Below are 22,009 nucleotides of genomic sequence, written 5' to 3'. Positions count from 1 at the left end.
GCAAATATCTGTTTATCACTTTGATTTAGATACAGGTATTATTGATTAAAAGATATTGTTAGATTAAAAAAATTGAAACTGTATTTAAGACACTCTTCTTTACTAATGTGGCCTGTTCAAGCACACATTGTTTACAATTTCGTCTTCCAGCTTTGCAAAGCCAGATGACTAATAACCACCATTCTTAGTGCTGTGCTGGTGGACGTCATCAAAGATGATGGTGCACAGTGTTTTGGCACCATGAAGCAGCATGTAATTTGAAATTGTACTTTTTGTTAAATACCCATACTAATCTCCAAATCATTCAAAACATTAAAAAGCAAAACAAAACAGTGATGTCTGCTTATTGGATGGAGGCAGCACTGGCAAAGATGCACATTTTTTTTTTTTCATGTGCCTTAGGAGCACTCACAAAAACAGGGATAAAAAAATTACATGTAATTATTTGGCATGCCCTTTGGAAGGAACATTTTTAAGATAGACAGATTAACCCTTTAACCCAAAGTTCATTTTTACCCTTTTCAGGAAATGTGCTCCCCCCCTGCAAGGCACAAAACCCATAGTATCTTTAAAAGGAAGGTTGTAAATGGGATGCTTTCTCTTTCTTTAATATTTTTTTTAAAAGATTTTATTTGTTTATTCATGAGAGACACAGAGAAAGAGAGGCAGAGACATAGGCAGAGGAAGAAGCAGGCTCCCTATGGGGAGCCTAATGCTTGGAACCCAAGATCATGACCTGAGCAGAAGGCCGATGCTCAACCACTGAGCCACCCTGGTATCCCTCTTTATTTAACTTTTTTTTTAAACTTTTATTTATTTATGATAGTCACACACAGAGAGAGAGAGAGGCAGAGACACAGGCAGAGGGAGAAGCAGGCTCCATGCACCGGAAGCCCGACGTGGGATTCGATCCTGGATCCCCAGGATCGCGCCCTGGGCCAAAGGCAGGCGCTAAACCGCTGCGCCACCCAGGGATCCCTATTTAACATTTTTTAAAAAAGATTTTATTTATTTAAAAGAGAGAGAGAGAACACAAGCAGGGGGAGAGGCAGAAGGGTAGCGGGAGGGAGAAGCAGGCTCCCTACTGAGCAGGAAGCCTGATGCAGGGCTCGATCCCAGGACCCTGGAACCATGACTAGAGGGAAAGGCAGACCGATTAAGCCACCCAGGCGCCCTCTTTATTTAACATCTAGCAGATGTTTTAGGAGGTCTCCTTAGGAAGTTTTATATTTCTTTATATAGTGTTAGTTACTTAATGTTTGTTTAAAAAAAGAGGGGTTTCTGGAGGTGGGTTGCACAACGATGTGACTGTACTTCACACTACTGAACCATGCACTTAAAAATGGTTTACGTGGTTAATTTCATAAATTGTGCATTTTAATACAATTTTTAAAAAAGAGAGGGATAAGGTTTGAATGCAGCCATTCCCCAGATGGAGCCATAGAATGCATAGACCACTTATTCCAACTTAGGTATCTTAGTTGGAAGAGCAAAAGTCTAAAGAGGACTTGTGCATTTCTGGTCAGTGCAGAGAGATGACAGGTGTGTAATGTGATTCTGATGCATAGAGTAATCCAGGGAGGATAACAGCACTAAATGCCTTTTTTTCTTGGAGACTGGCTTGGATCTTGATGGGTTCTGTGTATAGAAAGCTGTATTATTTAATTTGAAAAACACACCATTTGGCATTATTGGAACATGTCTGTTTGAATTGACTTGATTGCCTTTCTCAGTGTAAGGGTATGCTCAACTGATATGCTTAGATGAGAAAAAAATAGACCTCTAGTGCCTGTAAGGAAATATAAGCCCATGCTTCCCTCCCTTCCTCCTTTCCTCCCTTCCATCCTTCTTCCCTCTCCCTTTTTCCCTTTCTCCCTTCCTTTATCAGGTTTTTAATGAGAACCTATTATGTGCCAGGTACTGGGGACTCATGGCCAAAGCCAAACAGGGTCACTTTGTTCCCAGAGCTTACTGGTAGGAGAGATACCAGATAGGTCAGTACTGTAGAATATTGTGGGGGTGCAAGTCTGGAAGCAGAAAGCCCTGTCAGGGGAACTAGTGTGGTTTGTCCAGGCAAGACATGATAGTGGATTGGCTACAGTGGTGCCAGATTTAAAAAACAGATCAATATGACTAGGGGATTGATTACTGGAATATGAGGGGAAAGAAGAGGGCCTTCCTCATTCTAAGGGGAGAGGGAGCCTGGCAGGAAAAGTTTGACCCAGTATTGAAGCCCGGATTGTCCTTTGCGGTGGTAGAGGAATGGAGGGTTTCTGGTCTAGTGCTCTGTGGACATGTGTCTGAATCCTTGAACAAGAACAGAAAACTGTGAACAGAAACTCAAGAGAGCAACTATAACTAAAAACTGTAGTGTAGTCGTTGAGTTATAGGCATTGCAGTTTAGATAATTTCTGTTAGAAAGTAGCCTCTCTGAGAGACAGGCACCCACCTCCAAAGCAGCCTCAGCTGGGGCACTCAGTGGGGTCCAGGGCACAGCTCTGTGTGTTTGTTTGTTTCCTCGGGCTGCTGTTAACAAAGAACCATGGACTGGATGGCTGTCAGAAATTTATTTTCTCACAGTTTTGGAGGCTAGAGTTCCAAAGTCAAGGTATGTCAGAAGGGTTGATTCTTTTTGAAGGCCATGAGGGGGAATCGTTCTAAGTCTCTCTGTTTGGTTTATGGTTGGATGTTTTCTTTTTGTGTCTCTTCACATTATCTTCCTTCTATGTGTGCCTGTCTCTGTGTGCATATTTCCCCTTTTTATAAGGACACCCAGTCATATTGGATTAGGACCCACTCTAAGGAACTGATTTTATTTATTTTTTTTAAGATTTAATTTATTTATTTGAGAGAGAGAGAGAGAGAACATGAGAGAGCACAAACAATGGAGAGGGAGAAGCAGGTTGCCCATTGAGCAGGGAGACCAATGCTGGACTCAATCCCAGGACCCTAGGATCATGACCTGAGTTGAAGGCAAATGCTTAACTGAGCCATCCAGGTACCCCTCAGGACTTCATATTAACTTGACTACTTGTAAAGACTTTATCTCTGATAAGGTCACATTTTAGGGTACTGGAGGTTTGGGAGGATGCAATTCAACACATAGCAGTGGGTAAGCCTCTCAAGAAGGTAGCACCCAGAGCACTTACTAGTGGGATCCCACAGGAGCTGGCAGATAGGGAGTGATGTGGCTCATAACCAGACATTTTTTAGCACATGTTAAAAATAAACTTCTGATGGACCCCCAGCAAACCTTGGAACAAATCTTCAGAGATGAGGGTACACACATTACCAGGTGTGGACAAAGCCAGCAAAACAAGGCTACACTTTAAAAAAAATGATATGTATAAGTAGTTATATATATATTTATATATAGTACTGATAAATGAATTTACTAATATGGACATTGTCCTTGATTTGGCCTTGAATTTGTCTTCAAAGTTTGTGAAAGAGCAATGCTAAAAGGGCAATACCAACGTTTAACCTTGAGAACAAAGAATAAATACAATTAATTTGTCACCCTGCCAGGCTTAACAATCATTGTTTTGATGTGGTAGTATTTACTCCAAGGACAATAGCCACCAGTTCCCATACACAACACACACACACACATACTCACAATTGAACATAGACGTTTCAATGCAGGGGGAAAAATTCAGCTCTTCTAGTTGTAGATGAATAATATATGCCTGTGTGCTATCTCTGTTTTATACAATGAAAGCACAGAAGACAAAATTCTGTTTAAAAACATATCCTAATAAATAACAAATAATCCAATTAAAAATGGGCAAAGGATCTGAATAAACAGTTCTACAAAGAAGATATGCAGATGACCAACAAGCACATGAAAAGATGTTCAGTGTCACTAGTTACCAGAGAAATGCAAATCAAAACCATAGGGAGGGGCAGCCCGGGTGGCTCAGCAGTTTAGCGCTGCCTTCAGTCCAGGGTGTGATCCTGGAGACTCGGGATCCGGATCGGGTCCCACATCAGGCTCCCTCTCCCTCTCCCTCTCCCTCTCCCTCTCCCTCTGCCTGTGCTTCTCTCTCTCTCTCTCTCTCTCTCTCTGTGTGTCTCTCATGAAAAAATAAATAAAAAATCTTAAAAAAAAAAGAGAAAAACCATAGGGAGTTACCACTTTGTACTCTGTAAGATGACTATAATAAAGAAGACGGACAATAACAAGTTTCGATGAGGATGTGGACAAATTGGAACCTGCATACATTGCTGGTGGGATTGTCTAATGGCACAGCCACTTTAGAAGACAGTTTGGCAGTTACTTAAAAAATTAAACAAAAACCTTATGACCCAGCAATTCCATTTCTAAGTATACAGCTAAGAGAAATTAAAATATATGTCCACACAAAAACTTGTACACGAATGTTCATAGCAGTGTTACTCATAATAGCCAAAATGTGGAAATAACCCAAAGTCCATCAACTGATGCATGAATAAACGAAAGGTGGTTTATCCATATATTGGAATATTATTTGGTCGTAAAAAGAAATGAAGTACTGACACATACCACAACATGCATGAACCATTAAAACATGCTGAGAAAAAGTGTCAGACACCAAGGACTGAATATCCTATGATTCCATTTATGTGAAAGGTCCAGAGTAGGCAAATTCATGGAGAGAGAAGAAGGATTGGTGGTTGCTAGGGCTGAGAGTGGGGCTGGGGACCTGGGGGTGACCACAAAGGCATGTGTGGTTTCTTCTTGAGGTGATAAAATGTTCCAAAATTGATTGTGTTGTTATTTGCATAAATCTGTGAATATTCTTAGGACATTGAATTGTACACTTAAGTGGATGAATTGTATGTGAATTATATGTCAAGAAAGTTATCTAAACTTCATAAACTATATAATTCAAAAGATAACAGATAACAGAATCATGAAGATAAAAAGATAACAGATCATGAAGAAAAATACAGGATGCCAAGTTTAGTCAGGTTATATGCCAAATAGAATATTTTGATCCAATAACTTCTCTACATATTTCGGATGAATGTATTAAGATGAGCAGCGGAGAAAGGTTGATAGGAGCATTACAGATCTTGGAAATAGGAATGGTCAACTACTAAAAATCTTAGGGCATATGCAATGTGTCTCCAGATTATACCTCTCCTGGGCCAGGAGCCCTAATTTCTGAGTTCACTCTGGCCATTTCCTCCTAGATGGACTGCTGCTGTTCCTTAATTTTTAAATTGTTCCAACAGGAACTAATCTTCATACCATTTCTCCTTCTGACACACCCATTTCAGGAAGGGCCACCATCATCCTTTGGGTCCACAGCTTGGACGTTCAGTTGCTGACCTTGCCTTTCCCCTTGGTCAAGATGAACAGGTCATTGCCATGTCTTTTAGACCCTGCAGAGCAAAATCCTGTGATTTTTGTCCTTCTGCCCTGTCTCCTTCTCAACTACTTCTTTCTGTGAACCGAGAATTAAGGGGAACAGAATTATTTAATGTGTCTTTTTTGAGCTTACCCTCTTGATGTACTATGTCAGCCTTTAAAACAAACCTACCCAGGAGCTGGACTTAGCCCATTTTATAGATAAGGAAAGTGAGACTCACAGGGTAGGCAGGGGACAAACCAGTTAATGGGACAAAGGAAATGTGACCACTAAATGGAAGAATTGGGATTTACAACTGTTTTGGCTGGTCCTTGAGCTCAGACTTTCCACTGTGGCTACGAAATAAATCCTTCTACTCTATGGCTCTGAATGTCTCATTTCACTGCTCAAGAGCCTTCATCAACATCTGTTTTAAGCCCCCTTAGGCCAACCCCAGCCAGCATCCTTGTAGGTATAGCCCATATTCAACAAGATCCATAATAAACTCTTGTTTTTGTTGAGTGCCTCTCTGCCATGTTGAGGCTCTCCTCTTCCCTGGAACATCTGTCTATGGCCAGCACACTCCTTCCTCCCACCACTTCACCTTGTGCCTGTGCAAACACTCATCTCCTGATCTCCCCAAATAAAAACTAAATGCAGAATTAATTTCTTAGGATTTTCTTAATATTTTTCTTATGATTAGAAAATATCTTCAATTACAGTTCTTTTTATATTGTCATAAATTCCTTCTCTTGGTTTATAAGCTCCATAACAGCAAGAATTGACTCTTGCTTGGTGTTGATTTCCCTCATAGACCTTAGCATATAGTTCCTTATATAGAGTAGATAATCTTGAGTGAATTGATGATAGGGATACTCAGATGTTGTTCTTTGTCATGAATTTTCTATTACCAGAGGGAGATGTTTGATGTCTGTTGAGGGCTCCTGGAAAGACTAGCCCAGGGAAATTCTTCAGGTATATTGATGGACGTCCCTAAAGTATAAAAAACAATTGTAATAATATTTCAGAACTTCAAAAATGGAGTGAGATGAGGAAATCACAGAGAATTTCACAACCTCAAGGAGTCATTGATTTTTCATTTTTACATTCTCTACCATACCTGGTCCAGATAATAAGTTTTAAATAGTTTTAATCAGAACGTAGACACATTTTTAAAGGCTGCTTCCTTCACTTAAAACTATGCCACAGGCATTTTTTCATGTTGCTACATAGTTTTCAAAACTATGATTATGCATGATATTCCATGGAGTTGCTATACCATAATTTCTTAACCATCCCCTATTGTTTGACATTGAATTTTGTTGTGGATTCTTTTTTATGATTATAAAAAAACACATGACCAGTCTTTTGGCAAGAGAAATATATACTCTGAAGACCTTAATCTCCTTCCTCTTACGCTGGCTGAAAAAAATCTTCCTTTAAAGGGTTGAGCTTAGGCAAAAATGTGACAGAGCTCAGGTTTGTCTTGGGCACCCTCAGACTTTTATTCCTTTTATTTCTGCCCCTCTTCCTTTCACACATTCTGTTCCACCACAGTGCCTGTCATAGGAGCTCAGGATTGCCATCCTCCTCCAGACACTGATCTGTCTTTTACAAACCCTGCCTTTCTTGCCCCTCATCTCAGCTGGATTCTTTCTTTTTTTCTTGATCCTTGAATCAAGAAAAGGTAAGAAAGGTAAGATAGTAACCTACCTTTATTGAGAGTTTGTAATTTTATTACAAAAGGACTTCTGGAGGGATCCCTGAGTGGCGCAGCGGTTTGGCGCCTGCCTTTGGCCCAGGACGCGATCCTGGAGTCCCGGGATCGAGTCCCATGTTGGGCTCCCGGCATGGAGCCTGCTTCTCCCTCCTCCTGTATCTCTGCCTCTCTCTCTCTCTCTCTGTCTATCATGAATAAATAAATAAATAAATAAATCTTAAAAAAAAACAAAAAACAAAAGGACTTCTGGAGATGGCCAGGTGGTAGCCCAACAAAGTGCATCATCAAAGGTATGCCTTTGCTCTCTTTAGCTAGATCTCTTCCCGGTTCTAAGGATTTGTCAGTGAACCAACAGCAAAATCTCTATACAAATAGGTAAATACATAATGCATCATCATATAGCAGTAAGTGATAAAAAGAAAGATGAGACTGGGTAAGTAGATACTGTATGCTCTTTCCTCCTTCAGCTGGAGAGTTAGGGAAGGTCTTTCTGAGAAGGTGACAGGTAAGTAGAGAGACTGGAGGGAGGTGCCCTTCCTGCAGGGGTGTGGAGAACAAGTTTACAGACAAAGGATCTCTTGGTGCAAAGGGCCTGGTATGTTCGAGGGGCTGCAAGGATGCAGACATGAAGATGGTGAGGAAGGAGTAGGAAGTGATGGGTGGGCTTGCAGACCATACTGTGAATGTTGAATATTAATCTTAGCCACAGAGGAAGCTGCTGGGGAGTTTTGAGAAGAGCATCCATTATTTCTAAAGACCTTCTTTGTGATTGAAGAGTGGATTTGTACAGGCTAGGGTGACAGCAGAAAGGTGTGTTAGAAGGCAAGAGACTGTGGCAGCTTGGACTGGGTGATCATGGGAGAGGTGGTGAGAAGGCTTATTTCGAAGGTAAAGCTGAAAGGTCTTATTGACAAGTTGGGTGTTGGGGTTGGCGAGATATCAGGGAGGATGTTAACATTCTTGACCTGAGACACTGGAAGGTTGGAATTATATCTGCTAGGTGATGTGGGGAAGATAGCCTGTGCAACAGGTTTGGTGGGTGAGATATGGAACTCAGCTGTAGATATGTTATGTGTGAGATATCCGGTGAATGGGGGATGCTGAGTCTGGTGTTCAGGGAAGGAGTTTGGGCAACAGATATAGAGTCAGGATCACAGTCTTGGCATCAGATAGGACAGCCTCATTTCTCAACACAGCCCCTCATGCAGGGGGTCCTAACCATACTGGAGTTTTAGGTCTTTGAAAGCACCAAGCCCTTCTCAATTATGGGGCCTTTGCATATACTGTCCTTTTGCCTCAACCATTCCTGCTGAAATGATGGCCGCTTTCCTAATCTAAATTAGGTTTCCCTGTTGAATACTCCTGCTACCCTGAACTTTTCCCTCTTAGCATTTATCAATTTTTAGATTTATATTTCTTTAAGTGATTTTTAATTTTTTAAAATTTGAAATCTATATGTCCCACTAGAATCTGAATTCTGATCATGCGTAGTTTATCACCATTTTTCCAACATCTAGTGCTGGCACATAGCAGACAGTTCTTCAGTATTTGCTGAATGAATGGATGTCTGTTATTAATTTATTACTTTACTCATGATATATTGCAGTTCTTCTATTTATAAGCATATGATTTCATGAGTAATCATACCTAATGATTTTCCTATCTTCTTAAAACATAGACTAATTGATTACTTAATGGCTCCATGTGTTTTTGTTTTTTTTTTTTTTTTGTGAACACTTTCTTATTAGGTAATAGGAGGGAGTGGGCTGTGGTTAGAGTAAATGATCACTGGACTATGAAACTTTGAAAAGAAGAGGAATTTAAGGCTTATATAAACTTCCTAATCAAAATCCCCCTACCTCCTGTTTCCTTGTCAGCAGCTTTGTTGCATTTCTATGGACACTTCTATCTAACATTGCTTGAGGTTATTTTATAGTGACCTTTGGCAAGACTTATTACTTCCTCCTTACCATGTTTATTGCCATGCTTATTGGGGAAAGAGGCTAGGATGGCAGGGGAGGGGTGGGAGTGTGGTGGGGATAAGGGAATCTGAGCTGGATGAGGACTTCCTTTGGTGACTCTTAGAAAGGTCCGTTGTCTCCAGCCTCATTGGGGAGAGTTTAGGAAATGATATGTGAGGGAAGAGATTAGATTTAAAAGGGTTGTTAGCTTGTAAAAGAGCTTTAGGTCTCTGTCTTCAGCAGCATAAAACTGTATGAAAAACAGGATTAAATTAGAGAATGATCTTTTTATTGTGTTTAAAGCTGGAGTAAGCTTTCAGAGGTATCTGTGTTGTTTGAGAAACACATACACTGGTTTCATGAATACATGTATGTGTTTTACACTGGTCCGTATAGAGATTGACCAGTTGATGTGTTTGTCAGTTGGGGACATGAAACAAAGTCACCAACTTTATAGATAATGTTGTGGTATGAGGCATCCACTCAGCAAATATGTGTTAAGCATTTACAGTGCTAGACATGGAATGAGACATGTCTCATTCCATGGGGAAGGATGGTGAACAAGAGAGAGGTATTTGCCTTCCTGGAGGTCAGAAGATCTGCTGAGTCTCAGTCTCCTCATCTGTAGGATGGAGATTGCGCTAATACCTACTTCATAGCCTTTGCAAGAGGAGTAAATGACCATTTATGTAAAAATGCCAATCATATTGAAAAATGGTATGTAAATTTTAAGTGGCTATTATGATTGATGTACCAAATATAGTTATTGTTTCCTTTGGGAATAAATCCTGATTCATTATTTCTAGTTTTGAATATCCTCCATCCCTATACAACCTAAGATTTTATTCTTATAATTTAGAGAGCTAAAATTTTCTTTCACATAGACCTAACAGAAAGAGGAAATGTGAAGAATGTAATTTGGGTTATAAACAGTGTGTTAGTTACCTATTGCTGTATAACAAATTAGCCTCCCCCCTCCCATATATTTATTTTAAAGAATTTGTTTTACCTTTTTTTTTTTTTTTTTTTTTTGAGAGAGAGTGCATATGTGAGTTGGGGTGAAGGTAGAGGGGCAGAGAGAGAAGAAGAGAGAGAATCTTAAGCAGGCTCCATGCCCAGCACAGAGCCTGATGTGGGGCTTGATCTCACAACCCTGATATCATGACCTGAGCTGAAATCAAGAGTTGGATGCTTAAATGACTGAGCAACCCAGGCGCCCCTCTCCAACATATATTTATTGACTCAGAGTTGCTGTGGATCAGGAATCTGATTATGGCTTACCTGAGTCCCCTGGCTCAGGGTCTCTCAAGGCTGGAATCAAGATGTAGGCCAGAGCTGTAGGCCTCTTTAGCCTCATATATGGGAGGATCTACTTCTAAACTCACATGGCTATTGTAGGCCTCACAAGATGCACACCCAAGCTTGTTTATATGGCTGTTTGCAGGCTAAGAGTAAGCAAGGCTTCCAAGAGGTAGAAAGTGAGAAATGGAAATCACAGTATTTTTTTCTAATCTAATCTCAGAAATGACATCCCATCATATTTGCCACATTGTGTTCATTAGAAGCAAAACACTAAGCCCAGCCTTTACTCAGGAGAGGAGATTACACACATGTATATATTAGAAGACTGGGATCACTGGGGGACATCTCAGAGACTGCCTGCTACACAATACTTGTAAATGATACTTTGAGTTAATGCTGTATCTCTGGAATTAATAATGGACACTATTTGAAATGAAAGATATAAAGGAAATAAACACTACTATTCCCCTAAGACACCATAGTTGGTGAAGACCAGGGAAGTTGGTGTTAGAGCTTTCTAGATTTTGAGTTGTAACCAATAAGGAATCCTGGTTCATTGTTTTACTTTTGGCCCTGGCTCATGCTTGGATATTTACAACCTCTCTGTTTTTCAGGAAAGCATTTAGAAGGCACTTTACAAATATTGGTGGTAAACCCAAGACAGTTTCTCCTAAGAAGAGTACCAAATTAAAAATATGTTAATTTAGTCATTTTATGGTATTGATGTCTCATCTGTTCACTTGCTTACTTTTAACCTACACTTAAAAACAAAGATGGTTCAATCATTTGGAGATCAAGGGGAAGAACATTCCAGGTATAGGTGAAACCTAGTGCTGTGAGAATAAGCTTGCCGTGGTTGAGAAAAAGGAAAAAGACCCGGGTACCACAAGTGTAGTGAAGGAGGGGGGCAAATGCTGTGAGATAACATTGGAGGTGAGGTGTGCTGAGCCAGGTTAGGGGGTTTAATTTCAGTCTAAATGCAGTGGAGAGTCATTGCAGGGTTTGGGTGACTGCAAATAGCTATGAGTTATTATTTTTTTAGTGATTCTGATTGCACTAGTTATTGCATCTAGCTGGGTTTTTTTTTTTTTTTTCCTTTGAGAGAGGGAGAGAAATATTCTGAAATCTATTAAGTAAAAGCTGTGCTTGGGCAAAGATAAAACAAACATGGAAGGTTTGTAATAAGATGTTATAATTATGCAATGTGTTTGAGAGAGTTGAAGAGTTGTGTATTTCTACCAGCCAATGGCAAAGGCAGTAGGGTAGGTGCATTTGGAATGACATTCTCATAGCATAGAGATTCCTAGTATTACATTATTTTCAAGTGACAGAACTTACAAGAAATTCATTCAGAAAAACATCCAGTGTAGGAGTCTTTTTGGCATATTCTATGCATATTTTCTCAAACAAGCAGCTATCATTTTTCTGTTGTGTCATTTATGGCTGTTGCCTCTATGTAGTCTCGGGGTTCGTCTCTAATTCGACAGGCACCTGGGCGATTTGGCAGTGTCTTCTAAGGTTTTAAAATTAGAGCACACTATTTTAAAATAGTGGTCTTGGTAACTTTTCTTACCTCTAAATTCCCCCTGAAGCTGACCTTGTGAGAAAAATACCCCAAAGAGGAACAAAAGGGAATCTATCTTTCCCAAAAGAGTAGCTAGGCAGGGAAGGTTCCAGAGTTTTAACATGGGAAATCAACCAATTCTTTTATTTTTTAATTTTTAAAAAGATTTTTAAAAATTTATTTATTCATGAGAGACACACAGAGAGAGGCAGAGACATAGGCAGACAGAGAAGCAGGCTCCCTGTGGGAAGCCCGATGTGGGACTTGATCCTAGGACCCCAGGATCGCAACCTGAGCGGAAGGCAGACGCTCAACCACTGAGCCACCCAGGTGCCCTGGGAATCAACCAATCCTAATGCTCAAATCTACTTGTGTCGTGTTCCTTTCTGAGTCAAGATGAATTTTTTTTTCATTTTTTTTTCAAGATGAATTTTAGCTGGCTTGCACAAACATGGGTAAAAAAATGTTAACAATATCTCAAGTTTAAGGATTCCCTTTTCTTTTTAAAAATTTTAAAGATAAATTTACTGTTTCCTGATTTTAAAAACTCATAGAAAATACAGAAACATATAAGAAAGAAATTCTAGGGATCCCTGGGTGGCGCAGCGGTTTGGCGCCTGCCTTTGGCCCAGGGCGCGATCCTGGAGACTTGGGATCGAGTCCCACTTCGGGCTCCCGGTGCATGGAGCCTGCTTCTCTCTCTGCCTATGTCTCTGCCTCTCTCTCTGTGTGACTATCATAAATAAATTAAAAAAAATTTAAAAAAAAAGAAAGAAATTCTAACCAAAGACAATCACTTTGGTGATTTTGATGTATAGTCTCTTATAATCTATGTCTTTATCCATCTGTATTATCTAGTTATAATTCATTCGAGTGTTTGAAGATTTGTGTTTGGAATATTTCTGCTTAACATTATTTTGTGAACATTTCCCAGAGGTCATGATTTATTTTTTGAAAATACAGTTTTAATGATGGTATAATCTTCTGTTTGTCATAATGTACTTAAACCATTCTGCTTATTATTGGATATATAGTCTATTTTGGATTTTTCGCTGATAACAAATATTGTGATAAATCTTCCCACACATGACCCTTCATCTGCATCTCTCATTTTTCCAAAGGAATCATTCCAACAAGTGGATTTTGATACATTCTATCAAATGCTTTCAAACAGTTTATATCAATTGCCTTCATCATTGTCAAGGCGGTACAGAGTATCTATCAAACTTGACCTTTAACCAGGATTTAGATAGTCATTAAAAAGGAAATATTTGCCAATTTTTTAGTCAAAAAATATTTCGATTTGCTTTTATTTGATTAAAAGGAACATTGAAAACATTATTTTCATTTATTTGCTGGCAATTTGTCAATTGTTCATGTCTGTGTACCTTTTGGCCATTTTTCTTTTAGAGTATTAATGTTTCAGATATTGGAATTTATATTTTTTAATACGGGAAGGCTATACACTCTTTATCCTTAAAACTTAGAGGCACAAATACAGCCGTGCGCTTTTAGTATAAAAGGTTAAAAAAACATTTTTTTTTTTTGTGGTTCTTAACTCCTGATGTAGTAGTTTATATGTGAGTCTGCAAATATATAAAGACATTACTTTTAGAGTAAGATCACTTCTGCTTGTTACAGGTTCAGTAATAGCAATCTTCCTTCCATTTTTCTGCCCATCTCTCCTGTTCGTCTTCTGTAATAAAAATTTTAAAAGATCCAGACTTCTACTTATCTCATTTTATTCAGCTACACTTTTAGGTGGCAGCCTGCCAGGGAAACCACAGTCTGAAAAGAATCTCATGTGAGAACTGAAGGGGTCAATAGCTCTACTGGAGAGGAATAGTTGACAGAGAAAAAAGACAGCTTCTTGTTGATGCCATGAGAAGAATGAACTTCCCGATGCCAGCTCAGAGTGAGCAGGCTTAGTGAGTGAGGCTGTGGGGCTGAGGAATTCCAGGTATCTGACAGTCCGTTCTCTTTTCCTGCCTGTGGCCAGAGGCAACTCATTCATCTCGGCTCCATCTCTACTGCCTCATTTTATAATGGAGGTAATCATACCTCAAAGGTATGCTCTAATTAATTACTCTTAGAGACTCTGAAAATATAATTGCTAATTATTATAGGTGTTAGATCATTAATTCTTCGCTCCTTTTTATAGAATTTTAATCATCTGCCCAAATTCGACACTGATGACGATCCAGTGATTTGTGGACACTTTGTTGCCTATCATTTTCACAGCTTCTTGGTGCTTATTTTAGCCCATGCTAAGAGAATTCCTTAAAATATAGGAATTTGAAAGTTTGCCGAAAATACTTAGGAAGTTTGGAGTTCCAAGAAGAGGGAATGCCAGAGAAATTATAAAATTTTAGGTCTCCGTAGATCATTGTAACTCAGTAGTAAAAAAGTGAAATATTTGACTGTTGGTTTTAAAACCACATGAACTTCTTTTTCCTTCAGTGTGAGCCATATAATCTGGTCGCTGGTAAATGATTTTATCTAAGACTAGGCATTGCAGTTTACCTAGATATTCAGCAGGAAGTTCACATGGGCACAAATAATTTAACAAATGATGTGTTCTGAACAGTGGCCCTGGCTTTCATTGTGCAATTTTAAGTTTGCAGCTGTGTGTTAACTTATTAGGAATCTTTTTGTCAGTTTATAAATTTATAAAATTAATGTGGCTCTGAGCTGAAAATAGTGCAAGGGATGTACAGTGAGCATTGGTAATTTTTCACAATGGCATCGTTTAATTTAGCATGTGAGCATCTTATTTTTGTAATTAGGCCATGAGCACCTTAAGAGTAGAAACCATGTGTTGTAATTCCTCTAAAAACAGAGAGATTCAATGAGCGCTGGACCACCTGGCTTTTCTACCCTGGCTCAACTTATAACCAACTGTGAGTTTCTGGTTACTTGGGTGACTGCCTGCTGCCTCAGTTTCCCAACCAATAAATGGGAAAAATTCTATTTTCTTAAATTTACAGGGCTATCATGAAACTCAGAGGACTAGTCCTCTGTAGGAGGGAGTGGATAGTTAAAAGCTTCATGTGGGCTGGTAAAAATTCAGTGTCATTTTGTAAGATTGTCTTATTTCCAGATGTACAACTGTCAGTGGAGATGTGCATTTTGATCTTTTCCCCTCCATTTTTTTGCCAGAGAGATTTTGCATGCTGATAAGAATGAAGAATTGATTTAGAAGGAGTTATTGTCAGCTATTTCCAGCTCCTGTGGCATCTAACTTCTCTTGGGCTGGCCTTAATATGAATGAGGGCCATATAACCAGCCTGTTCAATTTAATGTTAGCTGCATCACCTTCATCAGGAGAAAAGTTTCAAATATTTATTTTCTTTACAAAAGGCAAGTTTTAGTAGTGGAGTCAATTTACTTCTGAAACGATCTCATTTACCTGAATGAGGAGCACATATTTATTTTCAGGGTAAGTGGCGAGGTTGTATAATTCTCATGTGACAGATGAACCAAACACTCCACTGTAAATTACGTTTGGCTGGAAGAAGATGCTCTGCTATGAAACCACATTTCTGCCTTGCTCACTTGCTCTTCTTGGGGTGGGTCTGGGAGCTGGAGGATTGGTGACTCTTGGATTTACCTAGAAAATGAAAAGCATTTTTTAGAGAAACCAGAAAGGGGTGAGTAAGACCATCTCTCTGTCTTTATATAAAAAGGAGGATTTGAGGATGTGACCTGGGTCCAGCACCTCCCTATCCTGGAGACTGGAAGTGTCACAGAATGTGTCAGAGTGGCTTATGGCAGTACAGTTTATTTTCAAAGGCCTTTTGATAATACAAATAAGCTTTTCTCTTTGTTTTATCTTAAAGTTGCCCTTAACCAGCTATATTAATGTGTGACAAAGTGGGGTCTTTTTGTTGTTGTTTCTGTGAGCTTTCAGGTTCATAAAAATTAAATGTGTGCATTGCTGTAACCTGATATGTCCTCTCCAGTGAAAATCAATGCTTCTTGCCCTTGCTGTGCGAGCTGCAGAGGTCTTACTGTGTAGTCTGGGTGCATTGTGTGCATTTGTACGTATGGCCTTTTGTCACCCGTGTTTTCTGAGGTTTCTGAGACATATCTGAGATCGCAGCACCACTACAAACGATCTGTTGGCTCGTGACTAGTCTCCTTGTGTGCTTGATAAAGAGCAGGAGAGGGGGTGTGTTTTCTCCCCTCAACGTTTGCCTCAGGGAGTGGGCACACGATGTGGCTGGTTTATTGCTTATCTATATATTATTCCTTTGGTTGGCAGTAATAAGGGCATGTGAAAAAGATGGATTTCTGGAGGGGTAGCACAATTTTAAACCATTTAGTTCCTTCCAGACTTGAATTACACTATCTTAAATATGCCAAGTACAAAGAGTCTGCCTCTTGATGGCCAAGTTATTTGCCTGAACTTAGATGCCATGATATTTCCTAACCAAGTAGTTTCCATCACAGTTCTCTTCTAGGAAGTAATCAAATGGTGAATTTTAGGATTAGGTTCCAAAGTAGAGGAAAGACTGAGATTCTATTAAATCCTACTTGAACTAATGGTCACCTCTGATAAATGGGACCAGCCCAGCCTTTCACAGCAAATGTATATGAGATTTAAAAACTTGTAACCAAGGAATACCTGGGTAGCTCAGCAGTTGAGTATCTGCCTTCAGCTCGGGGTGTGATCCTGGAGTCCCGGGATTGAGTCCCACATCGGGCTCCCTGCATGGAGTCTGCTTCTCTCTCTGCCTGTGTCTCTGCCTCTCTCTCTGTGTCTCTTATGAATAAATAAATAAAATCTTTAAAAAAATTAAAATGTGTAACCAATATGATGGGGTTTGTGGGAGCAGGTTGTGTCTATCCTGCTACACAAAATTCCAAAAATGAAATTGTGTACTGGGCTCTTGAGGTAACTCAAAGGTGTGTTAGAGAAAATAATGAACTGTTCCTAATTGTCCTTGCCTCAGTTTTAGAAGGAGAGTAAGCATCAGAAGGTCTTCAGATTGGTGCAATCCAGTCATGACTTTGTCTTCACTTAGGCCTGATATCACTGGGTCAGTAGGACAGCTTCCATCAGAGATCTCAGATCTTACTCATAAGGCCTCACTTATGTGATCCGCAGAAAGGATTCTCTCAACCTGAATGACAGATGAGCACCTGTTAAGGGGCATGGCCAAAGATTTCATATTATTGCCTGTTCATGTGGAGGAAATAGATTAATAAATTAATTTGATTAATGCTTACTAAATGCCAGGCACTATGTTAAATACTTTATTTACATTGTTTTATGTATGAGGTGTTATTATCTTTATTCTAATGGGGAAACTGAGGGAGGCTGAAGATTTTACCCAAGATCATGTAGCTGTTAAGTGGCAAAGCCAGCCTTTTTGTCTCAGGTACCTCTCTTTCTTGTGTTCCTAATTATTGTACTGTACACATATTTTGAAAAACTTTCCAAGAGAAATCACCATGCCATCTTCTTCAATGAAGCTATCTGTATGGAGAAAATCCCATGGATCTCTTGGTTCCCTAGATCTTATGTCCATTGCCTTCAGTCAATATGAGATTTTTTTTTAATTTTATCTGTCACCCCAAATCCTAATTTTAGTGACCATTGATTTGAAAAAGTACAATGGAAGCATAGGTCATTCCACCTAACAATAGGAAATTGAGGGTGTAGTTGGTAATACAGTCTAACTAAATGGAATTGTAACTGCTGTTGTCATTAGCAGTCATGTTATTAATAGTTGCATTTACAGATACAGGCCTGTCCACTGTAAACGATGTCATTTCACTGTGCTTTTTAAGTGCAATCACTTGAGGATTTACATGTTCGGTATTCTTTGTATGATTGTTTTTGGAATTATGGTCCTAAATCTGTTCTGGAACGGAAAAGAGAATAGACCTCTGCAAGATTAGGATCTGATCACTTTCAGGCTCAGGATGAATTTACAAACATTGGCGTTCATCCCTGCATGATATTTTCCAGTTATCCAAAAAGGCTTTTATTCAGGATCCATTTGTGGTTGGGATGCATAGTGATGCATCATTTATGCAGTGCCTTAAGTGTTTACTGGGTAGAGTGTGCAAGAGACAAAGTACAAGAGTCCTTGCTAAAGGCCTTACTATCTAGAGACACATTGACTGTTATGTAATAGAATTTCACCTAGAGTTGATATTGCTTAACTCATCCATTTCTTGAGAGCTGATGTTCAGGCTTTCCTTGGATATTTAGATAATCCCAAACATGCTGAATTGTCTTTTCACTTCCAATAGGCATTCCTAGTAAAGAATTGGTTTTACACTTTAAAAACAGGCAGGAGGTAGGACAGGAATGAGGATATAGATTCTATCAGCAAGTTATCGCCGGTAGGGTGGATTCTGGGGGATGCTGCTGGAGGTTGGACTTGACACCACTGATTTCCACCTTTACACCACAAGGGCCTCTTTGTTTTCTCTTGAAAGATTTTTTTCCCACTAGATACATATTACTTAACTCATTTTCTTTTTAAATTAAAGACACTTGTAATTGTCAATCAGAGCTTGTGATAAACATAAGGTGACTGATGTTACCATCTTGAATCAAAAAATTCTAGCAGAAATAAGGAAAGTCGACGTTTTACTTGGCATGTGGAAGCTTTTTTGTGAATGACTAAATGTTTAAATATATGGTAAGCTTTTAGAAATACTGAAAATAGAACCGATCTCTGTTATTACTTTCACAGACTGCCTAGGAATCCAGAGACCCCCAAGTGGGGAACAACTGGACTTAGCAATTGCCATAAATTCCCTTTGACTTCTAACATTCTGTGATTTGTGAATGCCATTAAAGCTAATAAAATCGACTGGTTACAAATGTACTTCCAACATTAAGTTTTGAAATCCAGTTCCAACATTTTGTGGGGATGGGGGAAGAGGCAAACGTAGATACCCCCAAAACTTGGAGAGCCGTGTAAGGATGTGGGAATAGTTGTGCTTTGGGTGTGCCCCACAATTTTCCTTGGTAAGCAGCTAAAAGTAGCAATGTCTACTTTGTAATCCTTGACCACAGACAGTTCTACTTGTGATAAAAACAAAAACAAAAACCAGACCCTTTATGTGATGCTTTGTCTCCACATCTGGCATGGACCTTACCCCACCCTCTAGTGTAGACGCCATTACATTACAGGCAGAATGCTCTGGAAAACCAGAGCTAACTATCAATTTTTCGTTGGGTCTCAACTGCCCCTTGACTAAAATCTAACCTCCTTGGCTTGATGTACAAGGTCTCTGACAATATGACCCTAATCTATACCTGATCCCTTTCCACGTATACATTATGAACCTGCTATACCAACTTTTCCATTATAATTGCAACTACTGGACTTTCCATGAATCCCACTCTTTATATATGCTCTTCTGCTAACTGGAATACTCTCTGCACAGTCTCTGTTGGGTAAGTTCCTATAATATCTGGCTAAGATAGTAGCACTTATGTACTAGACACTCGTTTAATCTTTACAATGGAGGTGGTTGCCATTATCAGTTGCATTTTGCAGAGGAGGAACCAGAGAGGTTAAGTAAACTTCCCAGAATCACATAACCAATAAATAGTGGAGTCAGAATTTGAACTTGTATGATCTGTCACTTCAGAACCTATACTCTTGACCCCCTACACTGCCTCTCCCTCACAATGGCACCTCCACAGGCAAAGGTTTTCCAAAATCCTTCAGGTGGTGTTAACTCTTCCTTTCTTAGAATTCCCAAAGTGCTTCTTTAAAGCATCCTTGTAACAGCATTTAGCAACTTGCATTATTATTTTTGTCTTTCTGGGTCTGCATAATCTATGAGTAATTTTGAGCATCATTCAGCTTCATATGCCCAGGACCTCATGAAATGCCTGCCACTGGGTAAATATTTAGTAAATATTTCTTCCCTCCTCCTCCTCCTCCTCCTCCTGTTCCTCCTCCTCCTCCTTTAGTAAATATTTCTTGAATGAGTGAATGAATGAGCAAATGAACAAACACAGAAGCGCCTTGTCTGTACCCAGATTGAGATCATCTTTCCTTCTATGACATGACATATTTCTGGGAGAGCTTGAAAAACGTTTCCTTCCAGTAGGTAGACTTTACCTGTCTCAGGGGTGCAGAACATTCCAACAGGAAAACTTAGAGCTTTCACTTGTCATCTTCACGTGACAGTAAATCATTTCCAAATCTTGCAGGGATGCCCATGAATTGTGCTGAGTATCCATGTAGTACTCCAGTCCGACAATGCTGATTTATTTAAGTATAGGTTTGGTGCTCTGTGAGATCTCACCATCTGCGTAGGTTGTGTTTACTTTAAGTACCAGTCAGCATTTTCCTGACAAGTTATAGAAAAATGGTAGTTGAACTTAATTTTTAAGTGAAGTCTGTTTAAGAATAATTTGTTAATTACTGGTTGGTTGATTTTGTTTCCTTAAATTAAGGGCTTCAGTTAATATCACATGCTTATTATTCCAGTTTGCAGGAAGCTGCTGCAGTGGGGCCCACAGTTTCATAACATATTATAGTCCTGTTCTATGCCAGCCCCTGCCTGGGCTTCTAAATTCATCTTTAGCTAATTTTACAAGCCTGGAAAGTAATCTGATGGTTTGCTAGCTTTAGGATTGCAAGTTGCAAGCTTAATTTAATAGCCACTTATAAAACCATTTAGGCAAAAATTGGTTATTAGGCCCTCAATATGATGGGGTGCATGCACAAAGCCATTTGATTGAAGCTGATTCTTCAAAATACTGAGAATTAGAGTTAGTACCGTTTAGGCTGAAGGTGTTCCATCAACTACACATAAGACAGGATCCAAACCTTGCTGTGGGGTGGCTTGGGGTCCAGTGATTTATTTTTGGCATAAAGGATATGTTTGGCAGCCTATTGGGGAGGTCCAAGGAGGCTGGCCATGGCCTTCAGAAGAGAACACATCAAGGTTGGGTGAATCTGGATGTGTAATGGTTTTATAAATGTTTTGGTTTCAATAAAATCCCAAATGTATTTTATCAATGCATTTTTCCCCTTAATTTTTAGACCCTTGTGTATTTCAAGGGAAATTTAGTCCATATGTTTTTGATTCATTTATACTTAACTCATCAAAATGTTGTTTTCTAAGAGTCATTTGGTGTCCAAGAAGACTTTAGAGCTTGATTTAAATACCTTCCAATGTTCTTTTCCCTTCCTTTTTAAAAATAGAAAGCCATCTAGTCTTGGCAAAACCTAAATGCAAACACACCAAAAGTTTGCATTTGGTTGAAAGCTTCAAGCCCATAAGGCTGTTAAGCTGGGCCAAATGCATTTGCCAGCTCCTGGTAATGTGTGAGCTCCATTACTCAAAAGCACAGAGAAATCTTTACCTTTTGATAATCTCTAGTGGCTGTGCACATGGAAAGAAACTCTAAAAAATAAAATGTCTGCTATTTGCTAGATCTTTGATCTTGAAAAAGACACTTAACTTCCCTTAGCTTCAGTTTTCCCATCTGTAAAATTGGGCTCATATTTGTCTTGCCTACCTCCCAGAGTAACTGAGAGGGTAAAAGGCTAACATGGAAGTACTTTGGGAAATACAGATAGCTCTGCAAAGAGAATCACATCTCTTTTCTTGATGTCATTGATCTTTGAATAAAATGATAGGTGGATGTTTGTTATATGCCAGGCACTATGTTAAACATTTTACAAGGCTATCTTGTTTAGTACTCATAGTACCTGGAGAAGGGTAGATACTTTTAATTTCTACATTTTGTAAGATAAAACTCCTCTGCATAGTTTACCCAAGGTCTTATAGTTTGGGAGAAGAACTAGAATACGAATCCAGCTCTTTATGGGTTTTGACCATGAAGTTGTATAGTATGTGGTAGAAGCCATATTAATCATTATACTATTGGGACCCAATATCAAAGATTATCTTGAGTCATAACCAAGTCGCTTCATATTGTTATGACTACTTATTCATGTTTTTGATTGTATTCTCTTACTGAATAGAGTGAGTACATGTATGATGATATGCTATTTGAATATATATGTGTGTGTGTATATATATATATGTATATATTAAAAGATCGTTCGTTGCATAGGATAGTGATACAGTTGAATATTAGTTTGAATATTAATTGAATATTTACTTTGAACCA

General features: G+C 39.1%; 1 protein-coding gene across 2 annotated transcripts in view; it reads left to right on the top strand.

The window, feature by feature from the left end:
* The window catches only part of CREB5 (cAMP responsive element binding protein 5), a 494,841-nt gene that overhangs the window by 98,787 nt on the left and 374,045 nt on the right, over positions 1–22,009 (top strand). The gene's annotated exons all lie outside the window — the stretch shown is intronic.

The sequence above is a fragment of the Canis aureus genome, chromosome 18 (assembly GCF_053574225.1).
Source record: "Canis aureus isolate CA01 chromosome 18, VMU_Caureus_v.1.0, whole genome shotgun sequence".
In the NCBI taxonomy this organism is placed as follows: domain Eukaryota; kingdom Metazoa; phylum Chordata; class Mammalia; order Carnivora; family Canidae; genus Canis; species Canis aureus.
This window is presented reverse-complemented; position numbering and strand designations above follow the sequence as displayed.